Source organism: Passer domesticus, chromosome 8 (genome assembly GCF_036417665.1).
Source record: "Passer domesticus isolate bPasDom1 chromosome 8, bPasDom1.hap1, whole genome shotgun sequence".
Classification (NCBI taxonomy): Eukaryota; Metazoa; Chordata; class Aves; order Passeriformes; family Passeridae; genus Passer; species Passer domesticus.
The window spans coordinates 33027733-33045189 of NC_087481.1; the positions used below are offsets into that span (position 1 = coordinate 33027733).

General features: G+C 36.0%; 1 protein-coding gene across 7 annotated transcripts in view; it reads right to left on the reverse strand.

Annotated features, from left to right (window-relative positions):
• The window catches only part of NRG3 (neuregulin 3), a 695884-nt gene that overhangs the window by 156505 nt on the left and 521922 nt on the right, over positions 1 to 17457 (reverse strand). The window lies entirely within an intron of this gene.

A 17457-nucleotide genomic window follows, 5' to 3' on the forward strand; every position in this document is an offset into this window, starting at 1 on the left:
ACCAGTCCTGTGATTTTGAAGGAAACACACTGCAGGACAGTATAGATTACATACAAAGAGACTGTTATGGCAGAAAAACAGAAGTTTCTAGAAAGTTTTAGTTGGGGACAGCTTTTTCAGAAAAATAAATCTGCTTTCATTTCATATAAGAAGACATAATATGTTTGCCACTCAACAGAGCATCAGTAGGTCTTCCATAAACCAACATATTAGTGAATGAGTTGTGAAGGTAGTACTAAATTCAACTGGATTTCTACATCTGAATGTATCTTGAGAGTGCAAGCTGAATATTCTTGGCTAAACACAGTTATGAAAACAGAAGCCTTTCGCACAGAAAGGTAACCAATAAGCCACTGCAGCTGAACCAACAGCATCTCAAGCCTAAAAGCCTGAGGTTTATGCTTGTAGAGGGCTGACCTTGGCTGGTGCTCACCAGGTTGCTCCATCACTCCTCTCCTCAGCTGGAGGTGAAAGGGAGGGAGAAAATAAGATGGAAAAAATTCAATTTATTTTCTACTTCCCACCAACAAGGGATGTCCTGGTAAGCAGGGTTTCACTAGGCATTGCAGTCATTACAAAAGACAAATGTAATAGTGAGTGCCCCTGCCTGCTGTCTCTTACTGCTGAGCAGACATCATAATGACATGGAATATCCCTTTGGTCAGCTGGATCTGCTGTCCTTTTCCACTCTTTGGGGAAAAAATTTTCCCTGAATAAAATGCTCTCAAGTTTCACCAGGGTTCTGAAATGAAATGAGATTGTGCTTTTCTATATAATTAATTATAGCACATAATCCTAAATTATTTAGACAGTTTCATACACCTTTAACATTCATAAATACATTCCATATTTATTTCAAGAACTGTTATAACAAGTGCTGTTAATTTCTCTATTTTGATTAACAACTATGAGAAAGATTAAAAAGCTTGGTTTTTTGGTTTTTTTTTCCCCAGGCACAATTCTACTTTCTCAAGTAAGCTGCAGCACTTGAATAAAGCGGAGTTTCATATCCCAGGTTTCACAAGAGGCAAAATTGGAATCATCTCACTCTTTGCATATGTTCAGCAGGTTTCATTCTTTCCTGATGTATTCTAGTACATGATTCTGTTTGTGTACATCTGCATATAGCCACAGACACAAATAAGTGTACATATACAATGGTATACCAAACGCCACTGTTGTTTATTGCAATTTTACCACTTGATCGATGAAAATTAAATAGAAAATATCCATGTAAGTCCAACAGAGAAATGCTACTGCTCCATATGCTTTTATCTAATATTTTTGTACTGCAACTTACTGTAACATTTTTTAGTGCTACTTCTTTACAAAGGAATCAAAGAGAATGCTGGGGCAGAACCTGGCAAGTCAACAACTCAACAATATTCAAATTTACTATGAACCTATTAGTTCTGAGAAGATTACTTGTTTCATCTATTTCACTTCCAACAAGACCTTTGTTTGAACCATTAAGAAATCTATTTTAGTGATAAAATTCTTCCACCGAAATCTGCTCACTCTCAAAATGAAGTAATTGAATGTGATTTCCATTGTACAGTGGTTCAGACTGGGGCATTCATGAAACACTTAAACACCAGAAAACTGGAAAAAAAACCCCATAACTGAGTAATCATTTTCAAATACAAGTTAAAAATGAAAAGAAGTCACCATTCAGTACCTTTCAGGGACTGGAAACTTCATATGAATAAAAAAATCATAGCAAGTTTAAAGGACTAAAAACATAAATTAAATCCTTTACCCACTAACTTTTTCTATTTTTTTAATTTAAAAATAGGCAGAAAGAATGAAGAAACTTTTTATGAACCCCTTTTGGCCTAAGCTTTCATCAGCAGGAGGGGTTACTTGGTTCATAAATCATATGAAATAGAATGTGATGAACAAGTCAGTGTTTTATTTTGGTATTGTGAATCATTAGTTTCACTGATTTCCACAGCATTCTATTCGCAGTCTTAAAGGAAAATAAAATTATTTTCAGTAAAAAACATGACATAAGATTCAGAATTTAGTGTAGAAACAGCAAAACGACAAAACTAGATTAAAAACCATTCAAAAATTGCTTGTATGTGAAGGTAGTACAGTAAGAGACTGAGCATCAAACTCTCAATACCTGAATCCATGTAATGAAAAAGCACAAAAGCTACACATTTTTCAAGTCCCAGTGTACTGAAAAACTCTAAAAAAACTGAAATGCCCAAGAGAAGTGGGTAAAGACAGAAGTGTTTCAGAAAAATATTCATAAGTCAAGATGCAAAGGTAAATGCAAAGCAGCACTCCCAAAATTCTGGAAAATAATGCATCAGTAATTACAGTACATAGGTGAAAGAGAAAGGAAAATTATAAAAAAGAAAAATTCTGATGGGCAGCCATCTCACAGGAATCCTTTGAATTGATTTTCTAAAATGACTAAACTTCTGGCCACTCCCTGTCCAAAAGGTTCTTGAAAAAGTGCTTTAAATTTATGAAGTCCACTACCTCAGCAGCATTCTATAATTTCACAACTGAAAACAAAATGCACCAAAAACTGCATCAGGGTGGGTGGTTAAGCTCTTATCTCTTACCAGGTTGCAAACTGAGGGGAAAAAAAGATGCTACAGACCAAGTGAAGGTTATGACCTTAAATATTCTGAATCCATATTATAATAGAAGTATAACATTTCTTATGTAGCATTTTGCAGCTTCTCTCCTCCATTAACAGTAAAAACATAAATACATTGCCCAGTAGTACAATATCTATTAGTCCATGTTAGGCATAGCTGTGCTGCAGCTTTAAGAAGTTATCTCATCCTGAGGAAGTGCAGTCTGACTCCAAAGCATCCCCAGTATGGGACCTGTTCCCGCCTGGCTCAGTGAAAGGTTTTCACTCACCCAAACCTTTCAAGCAGTTTTAAATCGACAGCCTGTAAAATCTCATAGTTTCATATCATTAGAAAAATAAGAATGCTTTTTCCATTAGGATGTGGCTCTTGTTTCTAACCTATATAGGTCAGAACAAAATAATGAAACATTATTCAGGGAAAAAGTTATTTTGAATAGGTTATTTAAAGATCTCAAAATCACCTGGTTTTCCTTCCCCTTTCCTATCTCAGGAGCCTATATAATGGATGCATGACACTAGAGTACATTTTTTACACCAGAAAAAGCATTAAAAATTGTCAACACAAAAAACCAAAAATAAACAAACAAACAAAAAAAAAAGAGACTCTTTTTTATGTTCTAGACTATTTTCAGAAATTGAGCAGAGCTTTAAACAAAATTTATCTCCAAAGGCAAGAGACCGCTGGTGACAACTTAAGACAAAACCATCAAAAGCAAGTCATCATTGAGTTTCTTTTCCAGCTTTTCTCCTCTCTTCCCTGCCCCAACCCTTCAGCTGACTGCAGTAAATCTGATGTCATACACCTGCTTCTTTGGAGAAATGCAATGATGCACTGTCCCAGTTTCATCACAGCAATGAGGTAAAACCCTGCTAATTGCAAACACAGAAAAGAGAGGATGAAACTGGAGCAGCCCAGCATTTGAATTAAGTGTGATTTATGGTCATCTCTGCTAAAAAAAACAGATAAAGAATGAGCTGACGAAAAGTCCATTTGCCAACTGCTTCATTTTAATGAAAATATCACAGAAAAGTTATAATGTAAAAATTATGGAGAATAAAATGTTTTATATTCAAGAAAAAAAAAATCTGTTGAGATAAAAAAGACTATTCCATCTGGAACCTGCGCTACCCTAAAATAAACCACAAAATTTAGCTATTACACATTCTCAGCTCACAGGCGTTGAGTTTTGTTTGATATTAAAGTGATAATAATAACTGAGTTTTCCAGAGATACTGGAAAACATATTATGTAATGGTGGCTCAGAGCATTTCAACAGTATGTAACGTAAGGGTAGCTGATTTAAGCTTCCCATAAGGGTTTCCATGAATGGAAAGCATTTTGTTGAAGGCTAAAGCTTTACTGTTTACTATATTTGCTGAAAAAGACATGACATATTTTGGGAACAAAAAAAGAGAAATGACAAGATTTAATCAGAGAAGCGAACTCATTACTCACAACATTCATCCATAACAACAGGTCAAGAATCAAAGTAAATAGTTCCATGCATAAAGGGGAAAATAACTAGGTATCTGACTGTCGACTTGGATTTCCCTCTACAGAAATGATTTTATACAAGCAAAGAAACTTTTTGAACTACTGTTTTGTTGCTTTGGACTTAGTAAAAGCATGTCCCCTAACACTGCACACGTAAATCGAACCACAACCCATCATAAGAGATGTGGCATCTACTGTACACTTTTTTTCTGCAAATCACCTTAAGAAAACTTTATTTAAGGTGTGTTAAGACACGGCAGTTAGTTGAGAAGCAAAACAAAAACCTGAAGTTAAGGCAGCACTGGAAAGGAATCAATTTTCTATTTTTATTCTATTTGAATGACGTGAAATGAGTAGGTGTATCACCTTTCTGTTCTTCACCAGATCTTTAAATAGACCTTTTAGGAATATGTTTATAGTTGACAAATGTGGCAGGGGATTTGTTTTGGGTTTTAAACTAAAAATTATGCTTCCTTCCCATTCATTTTCTAGAAAGGTGTCTACAAGAGCACAGTGGTCAGCTACCAGAAGTATTTGTTGTAGTACAACACTTCTCAAAACTCTTCAGTCTCACTCATTAAACAAGAAAGCTGTGGCAGTTTTCCCAAGTTACTTTCTCTGAGTAGGAACTGATGGGTGTTTCACACTTCTGCTCAAGGTGTACATTCTTCATGTCCATTGAATGTAAATACTCAAAAAATTATTTCCACAAACAAATAGATGATTGTTCATTTGGCCTATCAGTCTGGAAAGAATGTAGCATTATTCCAAATTCTGCACAATCTGTGGAGTAGCCAGTCATAAAGACAGCAGGACTGTGATATTTTCTTTACTGAGCACTGCTTGATACAGCTGGCAGGTCAAATTGTGACTTCTCTGACTCCTGTACAAAAGCATTGTAAGCTGATAATATATGTGTTGTTAAATGATTATCGAAGATCAGAATGTTTGCAAACAGAAGTTGTACATAAGAAGGGATCCATAATACCACCACGTAAGGCTCTTTCCAGTTCCAAAGACAGCACTCTATCAATTTACTGGTAACAAAGTTTCAGTATTTAAATTTTTGTCATTGTTACTGGTTTCCTTCTCTTCTGACCTCCTCTGAACAACCTCTACTCTTGTTCTGACTTTTTGGGGTTTTTTTTAAGTATCCACACAATATTGTCTTCATTTCCTCCTTGTCCCTTCTTCACTACAATATAAGTTAACAGCAAACATGATTTAATATTGAACCATCTTCCTCCTTTACTCTCTCTCCTTTTCCCTAAGTCTAGCATTCCTGAGGTTTTCTCTGAATAATGACTCAGCCATCTCTGGAGTTTGACCATGTAGCTTTAGCTACAGGAAATTCACCATAAATTATTACCTACAGTATGCCATCAGCAACAATCCCTCTAATCCAGTGCATAACAGACAAGCATCATTAACTAAGGGATTATTTAATTAATTCTCAACTGCAGCTGATGCTAAATTTTCTTAGATCCTGTTGGATTGATATTCTACATAGGGAGACATCTAAGAGGGACCTTTTCAAAAACTACTTGTGTTTACTCACTTTTTGGGTTACTTTCCTTTTTTGAATTCTGCATTATGATTCTTTTACTTTCCTCCCAGAGAAAGCAACAACACAAATAATGTATATCTAATCTCACACTGAGCCTTTTACCCTGCAGGAAGATTGTCTTGAAATATTCTCCTTACCCTTCCAATCTAACTCCACATAATCCCTTTGAAAAATTCTCCAGAGTTTTGACTTAGTACACAGCATGAATAACAATTCATGTTGTATATTAATATATCCAGAAAAAAAAAAATCTACTCCTGGTTGTCTTCAACATTCAGAAACAATAATTTTCCAAAGAAATAAAATAAGCAAGAAGGCAAAATGAGAAAAACATGAAACAAGAGAATAAAATAACTTTGGAACCTACAGCAACAACCTTAAATTCAGTCTTAAATATTAGCTGCTCTTTCACGTGAGACTAATGTAAAGATTAATAGTCTGATTATTATCTTAGCAAGTCTCACATAAGCCCATTGACTTCACAGGAGTCATGTGCACCAGAGCAAGAAAGAACACAGTCAGTCTCATTATAAATACATACTGTAACATGCCCTGAAGCAAAAAGCTATGCTGTGGGAATGCATTAAAAAATAATGTACAAAAAATAAAATCTCAAACATTTAAAAACTAAGTATTCAGCAGTCTTTCCATCTGAGCATTTCATTCTGTGTTTTTAGACTTCTTTTGGAGTGGTCAGAGAGTTTGAGCTAAAGCAATTAAATGCAATCCAGGTGCAAACTCTGTGACTGAAAACAGAAGTAATGATAATAGAAAATGCTGCAGTGAAGCTCTGAAGTCTGATCTTAATAGTTACCAAAGTAATTATAGCAAGGGCTAACCGTAGGTTTACATTTTCATAGTTGTAATGAAGAAGTTACAAGGTAAAAGAATGTCTGACTTGTGCAAGTTTACTTTGCCTACAAGCAAAATGAGATTTAGAATTTATGTATACACACATATATATGTATACGCACACACATATATATTTCACCTCAGATTTAAGAAAGCCTGTGCACACACATTCTGACACAAACAGCCAAGCTGACCTCTAAATTGTGTTTGCATGGAAAGAGAACTAAAATTGAAGAAATGCTTCTAATACAAAAACACAGGGCAACAATGAAAGCTTTTTTTTGTTTGTTTGTTTCTAAGGTAGAAAATAAATCAGATTAAAGGTTGATTCAATGTGGGTGCAGGTGGGAGGAAGAACCTTTAAGATTGGAAAACACTAGTATGAATTTATAGGCAACTGAAGTCTTCTACAAGCCTTTTTTTTCTTTTTGCTGGACAAACATCTGTAAGGCAGACAGCATTTATCAAATGGAAATTTTACAGATGAGTAAAATAACCAATTGAAAAGAGGCTATATATAATATAACCAGAATAGTGCTGCTCTGACTCACCTGTCATTGTAAACCTCAATTTTTTTCCTATATTACTGGAACCCACCCCCTCATCTACTTCTCCTATCTACAAGTGCCATTTAACATCATACCGCACACTTAATAAAACTTATCTATCATTAAAACCGTGAAATAATTCTAAGCTGAGTTCATCAAGCAGATTTCTTCCTCAGAACCTGCAGGCCTGTTCAGTAATTTTTTGTCTAACAATTTCAATGAACAGTTGCAGTACCTATTTATAACTTTTGCATGAAAAGTACATATACATAGCACCTTAATTTTCGAAGTTGAAATTATATAGGACATGGTGGAACTTCCAGCTTGCATCTCTGATTGCAGCATTCTGACAGTAATCACTGGGTTTTCACATGCAAATCAGGGTGCCAATCTCACAAACCAGCTTTCCATGGGCATTAAGATCCACATGGATACTTTTGTATCCATACAGCTGCATGGATCACATGCAAAAAGCAGGACTGAAACTAAAATATGAAAAAAATCCTGCACAACTTTTAAAATATATAGTACTGTAACTGCACATGTCCTGTCTGGTCTATTTCCAACATCCTTGTTTCTGTTACAAGAAGAATAATCAGAACTAATATTTACACATTATAGTATTTTGAGGAGTTTCTTTTATCATTGCCCTAATTCTCTGTTCCAAAAAGATGTCACAGCACTGAACTAATTTAATAGAAAGAGGAAAATTTACTGTTTGGTTTAGTAGAAAACAAACAAACAAACCCAAACCATAAGGAAAGTCCCAAACTGGATTGCAGGATGACGCTGAAACAAAATGGAAATAAATACACTTTTTAAAACAAGACAAAACCACTGCATTTTCCTTTGAGTGAAAATTAAATTTTACAATGGAATTCTTACTTGGAATTAAAGTTGAATGCTTTCTGGAAAATGTGTGTTAGCCCATTGACTTGGATGAGGGAGACCTGCCCATTTCACCAGCAGGTGGATTTTGGTTATTCTGCAGGTGACCAAAGTTGAGTTGGTGATTTAAAAATGTGGCCAAGTGCCAAACAAGCCACTTGCTCCAATTTCAGCCTCAGACCTGTCCACAGATTCTGCCACCATTTTTATCTCAGTGGAAGAGTTTCCTTGTTCTCAGTAACTGACAAAGGTCAGGCTCCTGCAATATTTACAAGCTTACAGAGCACTCTGAGGCAACTTGGAGCCAGAAATACTCTATGACTTTATTTAGTGTCATCTTTCTGCAATTTCAGTTCCAAGGCCAGTTTTACCACTTTAAGACTGTTCTTCAAGTTAGAATTTCAAACAGCACAATCAAGCCAGTCACTCCTGAACTTAAGTGCAAAAAATGCAAGGTGGTCTAGTTATTCTACCATAATTTTTGGTATATAGCAGAAGTTGGTCATTTGTAATTTATATTCTACCTGATGTTCAATGGAAATGAGCAACAAATATGCAGCCATTACTTCTTGTTCACTAAAGGATAAAAAAAAAAAAGTCTCATCCATTTCAGTTAGATGGACTGGATTTCCTGACACATGCTATAACTTATTTTCTTTTATATGTCTTCTGAGTGAATCCAGAGAGACCAAGTAAAGAAACTGAATGTAATAAGAACAAAGATTTGGTGTTCTCTTTCTTCTAAGAAATTAAAAGGCTGTTCTGACCTTTAATTAAATATCCGAGGGGATGGGAGAAAAAAAAAAACAAACCAACAAACAACAAAGTAATTTTTAGTTTTCAGGAAGAAACTCAAAACAAATGAGATTACTATGAGGTCATGAACAGTAAACTTGATTTGCTCTTCCCAGGCATTTGCACCTCAAAGCCAGCCATATCAGATGTTGGTTTCCCTTGGCTGGTACAAAGAGCATGAACATTAAGGAGTTTCTATCTGGTCATTCCTGGTAGCTACAGTTAAGAACACATGAGCAGATGTAGCAAGATAATTTGAGTATACTCACACCAGCTGCAATTACAAGAACTGAAAAATGTCTGTGTCCTGGTGGAGACAACATATACTGATGAAGTGCAAAGATGGGGTGATCTTGAGGATAACTCCATGGTTACATAAATCCTGTAATTGCCTGGGTTGGAAAGGACCCTGAAGGTCACCTGGCTCCAACCCCCTTGCCATGGACAGGGACATCTTTCACTGCACCAGGCTGCTCAGAGCTCCATCCAACCTGGCCTTAAACATTTTCATGCCACCAAAAAGAAAACACACTCCTGCAGACTTCCCTCAGCTGAGGATTACCATTCCAGGGCCTTTCTTTCTAGATGGGTCCTGTACATTAATATACTTGAATAAAAATCAGACCTGAAGTACTAGAGGTAGTTTCTGAATTCTCCATCACCAAGTTAAATTTAGCCACTCTGCTCCTTTAAACAACAAATGAAACAGTCATATTTTACTCCCATACACTTCTACCACAGCATTATCATGAAGGTCTCATGCCAAGCTTCTCCTAGTGTTAGGAAAAAGAGCCAATGAAGGACACTGAATGATCACCAATAAACGCCAGTAGCCAATAAACAACAGATAAAATAAATATAGATTAAGAGAAGGGAATACAAGGGGGGAAGTTTTTTTAATATATCAGTAGCTGTTCAGAAATGCAAACTACAAGTTAGGAACTTTCAGGAAAACAACACAGATCTCATTTTGCTGTTGTCTAAATCCATGGTTTGACCACATCAATGTTGTGACAAGTGTGTCATCTTGGTCCTCTCTCTCAAAATGGGATACAGTAGAACTAGAAATTATTTGTAGAAGGGAAACTTAAGTGGACAAAGGTAAAAGAACTTCTATACAAAAAAAAAAAAAAATCCCTACATAAGGCAAAAAACCCCACTTCAGACTCTTTCCAGAAAGACATAGCTCAGGGGAGAAATAACAAACGCCAATAAAAACACAGTCCTCAAGGTCAAGGTGATAAAAATTGATTCTTCACTCTGTCTTCCACAATAAGGAGCAGGAGGCATCAACTGAGACTAACAGGAAACAGCTTCAAAACCAGATGACGTGACTCATCGCCCAGCAAACAGTTGATCTGTGAACTTCCTTGCTAATGGATGTTTAGAGAGGAAAAGGTTATATCTGGATTTAAGGAAGACTGAACACATTTGAGAAGAAGGAGGTTGTTAAAGATTAATAAGTACACAGAAACTACATCCAGCCCTGCAGCCCTTCATGTAAAGAAGAGCTGGAAAGGTAAAATAGATACTTCAGCCACTTTTCACAACCATCACTGTGCACAGAATAAGGGTTTAAATGGACCTCCAGAGTGACCTCCTGGTCACCCTGATGCTGTGTTGGATATAAAACTGTAGTATTACAGTAAAGATATAACATCCTTCTGTACTATTCAAGGAAACTTAGCAAAGTAAAACCCTGCTACATTTAACACAGAATAGAACATTCAACTGAACAGCTTGATAAAGCTCCAGCTGCAAAAGTATTTGGAAATGTTAAATCTTTGCCACGTATTTAAGAATTTTATATTGCTTTACTACTCCCCAGCCATTCTGAATGTCGAATTTTAGGCCATTACAACATAGCTGAAGTACTTAGGAAAAAAACTACAGATTTGCTCTTAATTTTTTGTAAGCAACATCTGGCCATTCTCTCACCACACTCCTGCATTCTGTATTTTTGTGGATGTTTACTTCAGTTCTCTACATAAAATGCAACAGAATCTGTCAGCTCCTATTAGATACTGCTGTTTTCTCTGTGATCATATGTACAGTCTACATCCAGATTTACAGTCTATCCAGATAAGATACTGGTAGATGTTGGGATGATGGGGTGGACAGGGAAGTTGCAACACAAAATAACATTTTCCAGTGAATTTTCCATGACCATATACTATACATACTTCTAACTTTCACAGCAAAAATGAATAGTTTTTATAAATTACTGATAAAGTTAAAACTTTACTTTCAAAGAAACAAATCTAGGTAGATGGAATGGATTAAATCTCAAAACAATGCGTTGGGGGTTTTTTGTTTGTTTTGGTTTGGGTTGCGTTTTTTGTTTGGTTTTTTTAAAATCCATTATGTTTTGATGGAGGAATGAAGGAACACAGAGAAATATCTCCTCCAAACCCATGTCTTCTGGAAGAAGACACAAAGATGCAAAGGATCTGTCTGCCTGCCCATACCTAAAGCACTTCACATTTTAGTAAGTGCAAGACTGAATTCTACAAAATATTCTTCAGAAGATGAAGCAATTTTTAATGCCTTTTTTTCCTCCTTTTTTGTTGCTATTTTATCTACCTAACACTATCAGGCATATGACAGCTGGAAACATCATGTTTTAGCCAGGAATGCACATCTTGAAAGCAGATGGTAAATAAGCTTACTGCAGAATCATAACAGACTGATAGAAATAATCATGTCAGCAAAGCTACCTCAGAGCCAGACAAACAAAAGAAATATTTTTATGACTAAGTTTACAATTGAGAACATTTTCTTCGCATTACAGCCCAGATCCTACAGAAGTGATAAAAATGAGACATGCACCTGAAATTTTATTGTGTTTTTGAGCAGGCTGTGCCTGAGGCAGACACGGGCCTATGGAGCTGAAGAGCAGGGATGAGCAGGATGGTGACTGGATTCAGAGACCTTCTCAAGAACTTGGAAAAGCACAAGTGGATGCCTGTGTCTGGAGAAGCCTCTGCTCAGGCCAGGATAAGAAGTGTCCCTGCTTGTGGCTGTAAAACACCTGCACAGCTGGTTAAATGTGGCTGTGAAACACCTGCACGGCTGGTTAAATGTGGATGTGAAACACCTGCACAGCTGGTCAAATGTGGATGTGAAACACCTGCACAGCTGGTTAAATGTGGCTGTGAAACACCTGCACAGCTGGTCAAATGTGGATGTGAAACACCTGCACAGCTGGTCAAATGTGGATGTGAAACACCTGCACAGCTGGTTAAATGTGGCTGTGAAACACCTGCACAGCTGGTTAAATGCTGCTCCCTGCTCCATGCCCACCTCTGAGCACACTCAGAGTGGCAGCTCTTACTGCAGATGCCTTCACAGCCTAAATGCCCAAATTGTTACAGCACACAGGAAGGAATGTTGGGCTTACATTGGTGAGATTCTGACAAACTGAATGTGCTTTACATATCAATTTTAATTCTCTTCTCTCAGCACAAAAACTGGCAGGATGTAACAATGTTTTCAAGAAACCAGCTGATGATTGAGATTAAAGCACTCCTCAGAAGGCTGTGAGGTTACTCCCTGTGTTAAAGAGGATCTGTCTGCCCACATAAAGTACTCTTAAAAGTGGAAAGAGTCAGACAAAGCTTTTCACACTCTCAGAGATTTGATCTGTGTAACTCAGATAAATGAAGAGCTTGGTTTTTGTTAGCTGGAAATTGGAAATTCGTTCAATGCAGCATTTGCCTATGGATCATTTGTTACAATTATGCTACTTAATGTATTCTAATAGCATTCATGTTCCTGAGGCATGTGAGTTGTTTATAAATAGCCTAGATAACAATGACAAACAAAACATGTTTATGAAAAAAATTTTGTATTTCAGTTCAAGATACCTTATTATAACCTTAATACAAGCATCCAAAAAAGTCAAAGTAAAGCACCACAAAAAGATGTTTTATTTAAATTAATTCACATTGGAGATACTTGCTGGAAATTAGTTTTTCAGTGTAGAAATTATAAAGCACTAGCTAGACAGGTAGAAGTTTTTACCTATGAGCTGCTACAAACAATTAACAACACAGAAAAATGAAACCCTAGAAAGTCCCTTTACTTCCAAGCTTTAGTAATTTTCATAACTTGCAAATTCTAAAAAAGCTCCTAAACAAAGGACTTTCTCCTGAAGCTCTACTAAATTCTAGTAAAATTTAAATTTTAGTCCACCCTTCAAAAAAAATTTAACATGATGGAGAACAATTTGGCTTTTGTCCTAAGATAGGGTTTTATGGGTTTGTTATTTAACGTAAGAAACCTATGGTTTACTTCCAGAGGAAAAAAAGGCAAGAGTAAGAGATGAGTAACAGAAAAATGGCAAGATGTGAATGACAATAAAATATACCAGGCCTATGAGACAGGGCTGATTTGCACAGCATGGCAGACAGATGCAAAGTGAGTTTGTCAGACCTGGTTAGAAGCTACTGCAACAAAAATTATGAAATCCAAGCAATTAAAACAAAGCAAGGAAAACTCAGAAAACATTAGCCCAAAGCATCTACCTTTTCTTTTTCCTTTTAATTGCAATTTCTTACTTTAGAACCTGATATAAGGAAATTAGTCTGGCTGAAAGCCACCAAATAGTCAGATTGTTATAGCACATCATCTCTAAGGCTGAGAGAGCTAAAAGCCTAAATTTCAAAGAAAACTCTATTTCTGTCTTCCAGCTAGTGGGAGGGTATAGATGTGACTGTCCTCCATGGTGCAGAGTGACAGGATGAGAGACAAGGGATACAAGTTGGAGTGTGGGCGATTCCAGACAGAAGTATGGGAATTTTGTTCCCCTTGAGGGCACTAACACACTGGAACAATTTGCCCAGAGGCATCGTGGAGTTTTTATTTCTAGAAATGTTTAACAGTCAACTGGTCATGATCCTTATAAATCTTAAATTTAAAAAAAAAAAAAAGAAAACAAGCTAAACCAAGCCTGTGTTCAGGAAGTGTTTGGACCACACTTTTGGGCACAGGGTATGATTCTACAGGGGAGAGTCCTGTGTAAGGTGGGGACTTGGACTTGATGATTCTGATGAGTCCCTTACAACTCAGCATATGCTAAAGAAAAACCAACCCACCTAAAAAACTAACAAGTTCTCAATGACTGAAATACTTAACCTCCAGAACTTTAACAAGTGCTCATTAGTAACACAGTGTACTTGGAATTTAATTCCAGTGGATGGTTACAAACTTCCATCTGTTCAGGTACATGTTACAAAGCAAACAAAGAGGTGCTGATAACACAGTTTAGGTTACTAGTAACACTGGACAAACAGTGACCAAGTTAAACAACCAGTCAATAAATCGTAACAGCATGAACACATCTTTTTCCCTACATTTCCTAGGAAATTACTGCCACCTTCCTCAAAGACAGGTGCAACAAAAATCACAAGTTTCTTCCTGCCATTCAAAAGGGGAGCTGTGATGAATGAACTGATTCCCAAGTCTCTACAACCATCTTGCAAACTGTGGTGATGACACTCTTCAGCCAGGCTCGAGTTTCTGTTCCCACCTGCTTTGTTGTTCTGCCTCAGCATTAAAATCATGGAAATCTGGAAAGCCACTGAACCACCCCTAAACTCCTGCTCCACTGAATTGTGTGTTGGGTGGATTGGAGGAAATGCTGTCTATCAGAACGAGTGGGAATCCAACACCAAAACAAACTCACAGAAACCTCAAACATATGGACCAGCAGTTTACAAGTACAACACCCATTTCAGCAGGATTCCTTAGAGAAAAAAAAAAATACCCAAACAACCCACAACCAGCATACAGAATTCCATATGGACGCTAATAAAGAAACAGAAGACATAGTTACACCAGCTTGTGTTTAAGCAAGAATATTGTATTATAAACAACTTTCAGCACCAAGTTCAATAAAATACAAGCTCAGACCTCAATATTTATTACATTAGTTATACTTCTTTTTTCTACTTTTTCATTAAAATATGAAAAAAAGAGAGGAACATACTTTTTTTTGCAAAGGAACATCTATAATATGCATTTTCAAAAATACCCAAATGACCTTAAATATTTTACCAAAAAAACCCTGGAATACTCATGTGAATGAGTTAAATACCAAGTTACATACTTCTATCACTTTCCAAAGAATTATGCCTGCTTAGCATGAAAAAAAAGCAGTTACCTAGAATGGATATCTCTCATGGTAAGCTCCCTAAAAAGCCAGTGTTAACCTCCTCTCCTTTACCTTACACAGAACTGCACATTAAATCTATATTAAAAAACAAAACTCACCCAAAATAACCAGCAAAAAGAAAAAATCCAAACAAAACAAACCAAAACCAAACCCCAAAGAAACCCCACCAAGGAAACAAACAAGAATTTCAAAACAAGACTAATATTAAACAGTGATCACAGCACATTCACAGCCATAGGTACAGAAATGCTTTAGAGAGGTTACTGGATATGTAAAAAATTCAAAAGGGTGCTTTAGCTTTTATGAGGAATATAAAACAGCAACCACTAGTTTTGCATGCTTGTCTAAATGTAAATGTAATGGCATGAAACTATTACAGTTCTGTACCCAAAGCCATTTTCTAAACCATCCCAACTGCCAAATCAATCACTGTATTATTAATGTGTCATGTGTGATGTTTTTGAAAAGCTAAATATATCCAAAAAGTCTAAATTACTCTGTTTTACTGTTCATGTTTTTTATTATATATAATAGGTTTCAAGCTATTTCTAAGTATGAACGTAAAACTCGTTCAAAAAACAAAACAACGATGCTCTATATCTACAGTTTCTGGAGTTGATATGAATCTTGCATTTCAAGAAGCAGAAAAAGAAGAGTAGGCAGGTTAATTCCCTGTTGGTCAACCTTGCAGCCACTGATTCACCTGAAGTTCCTTCAAGTGCACAAGACTAGGCAGATACTGAATATTGTCAAAGCTGAAAAATCCTTTTCTTTGTGGAAAACCACATTCAGTCCATTAGTAAAAAAGAACTTTTCCAGTGATTGGATTAGCCACTGAATATATGATAAAAATAAAACAAGGAAAATATAGCTACTAAAATGCCTTTTTTTTTTTTGGCTGAATATCATTAATTGCCTTGCTCACATTTTGCACTCAGCAGTCATTACTGGAAGGTTGTTATTTTATAATTATAACTTTAATATTGTAATTCAACATACTTGAAATACTCATTTCCTGCATTCTGACCCTTACATCTTATTGCTTTTGAGCCAAATATACATTTGAAGACTGGTATTAGATATGATAAATACATTTTAAAAAAGCAATTATATATTTCTCATTGTCAAAACCAGACACTAATTGTTAAAAAGATTCAACACATTAAATGCCAAAAAAAAAGGCAAAAACTAATTAGGGTAGATGAAATTCACAAAAAGAAATTAAATGTATGAAGAACTCAAAAAAGAAATTAAAATCATCCCATCTTTGATAGACTGATAGACTCATCTAGGATGAAAAGAAGTCACTGAAAAATTTAAGATGGGACCACGCAGTGTGATTCCACTCAATTAAGCCTACAATTATTGCCAAATGATTATTTTCTGCTGAAGATAAAAATGATCTAATAATATTGGCAAAACACAACACTCAGAAGGTTAAAAACTTTAAGAAGAAAAATCATTCATATTCTTCTTATATGTATTACTGACTAAAATAAAGCCCCATGTCATGGCTTGTCAGATTATTCAGCCATTTCTCAGTATGGCAAGATTTACATACAAATGCAGCTCTACAGAACAGGAGGAGGTTTGAGAGCAGATGTAATGAAATCCTTTTTCTTTCTGCATTTTCCCACAAACCTGAAGATATGTGAATTAAAACACTAGAGCTGACAAACAAGTTTGGCAGGCTTTGCATGAGGGATTAAAACTGACTTGCATGCTATTTCCATCAGATGTACCTGAACACTTTACAGGCATTATTAAAATGCAAATTATTACATGTGAAATTCAAGGCCCTGCTGGGAAAATATCAAGGTTGCAAATATAATCTGTTGTTGCTCTGCAGTAACATCAAACCCTCCTGAATACCAAGTTAGGAGTCAGACAGTAGAAATAAGAGAGGGGACTTAGAAAGAACAACCTGACCAGCTTTTCCTTCCCTCCCCTTTTTGGAAATGGTTTCTTTTGTGGGATTCCTTGAATACACTGATATTGCAATATTGAAAATGAAACTGGATAAAAATTGATTAGTAATTACTTGATTAGTAAACATAAGTATGGCTAATTAGTTCTTCTTGGGTTTGTCAAATATTCTTATACTTACAAGCCAGAGTAATAGTCAGAAGACAGTAACAGTCAGGTGCTTGATTCTTCAAGCATCTGAAATTCTAGATGTTGTCCTAGAAGATGCAGAATCTTATTCCCACCTCAAGCAAACTTCTGCCTGGAGTCATCATCTTGTGCCTTAAGCTACACAACAAGCTGGAGTATGTAACAACCAAAACCACCAGCGTTGCTTTTGGAATATTTTCATTTTATGGGTTATATTGATCCATCCTTAGTTTCTTTACCATAGATTTCTGACTTGTTTCACTACAGAGTAAGCAGAGTAATAATGGTTATAATGGCATGAATTCTTTAAGTTTATGTAAGGATAAGCAACAAGCACGATTTTTAAAATTTCATTACAAGCCACACAAAAAAGACATCATCATCGACTAAAAACCCCAAAATACC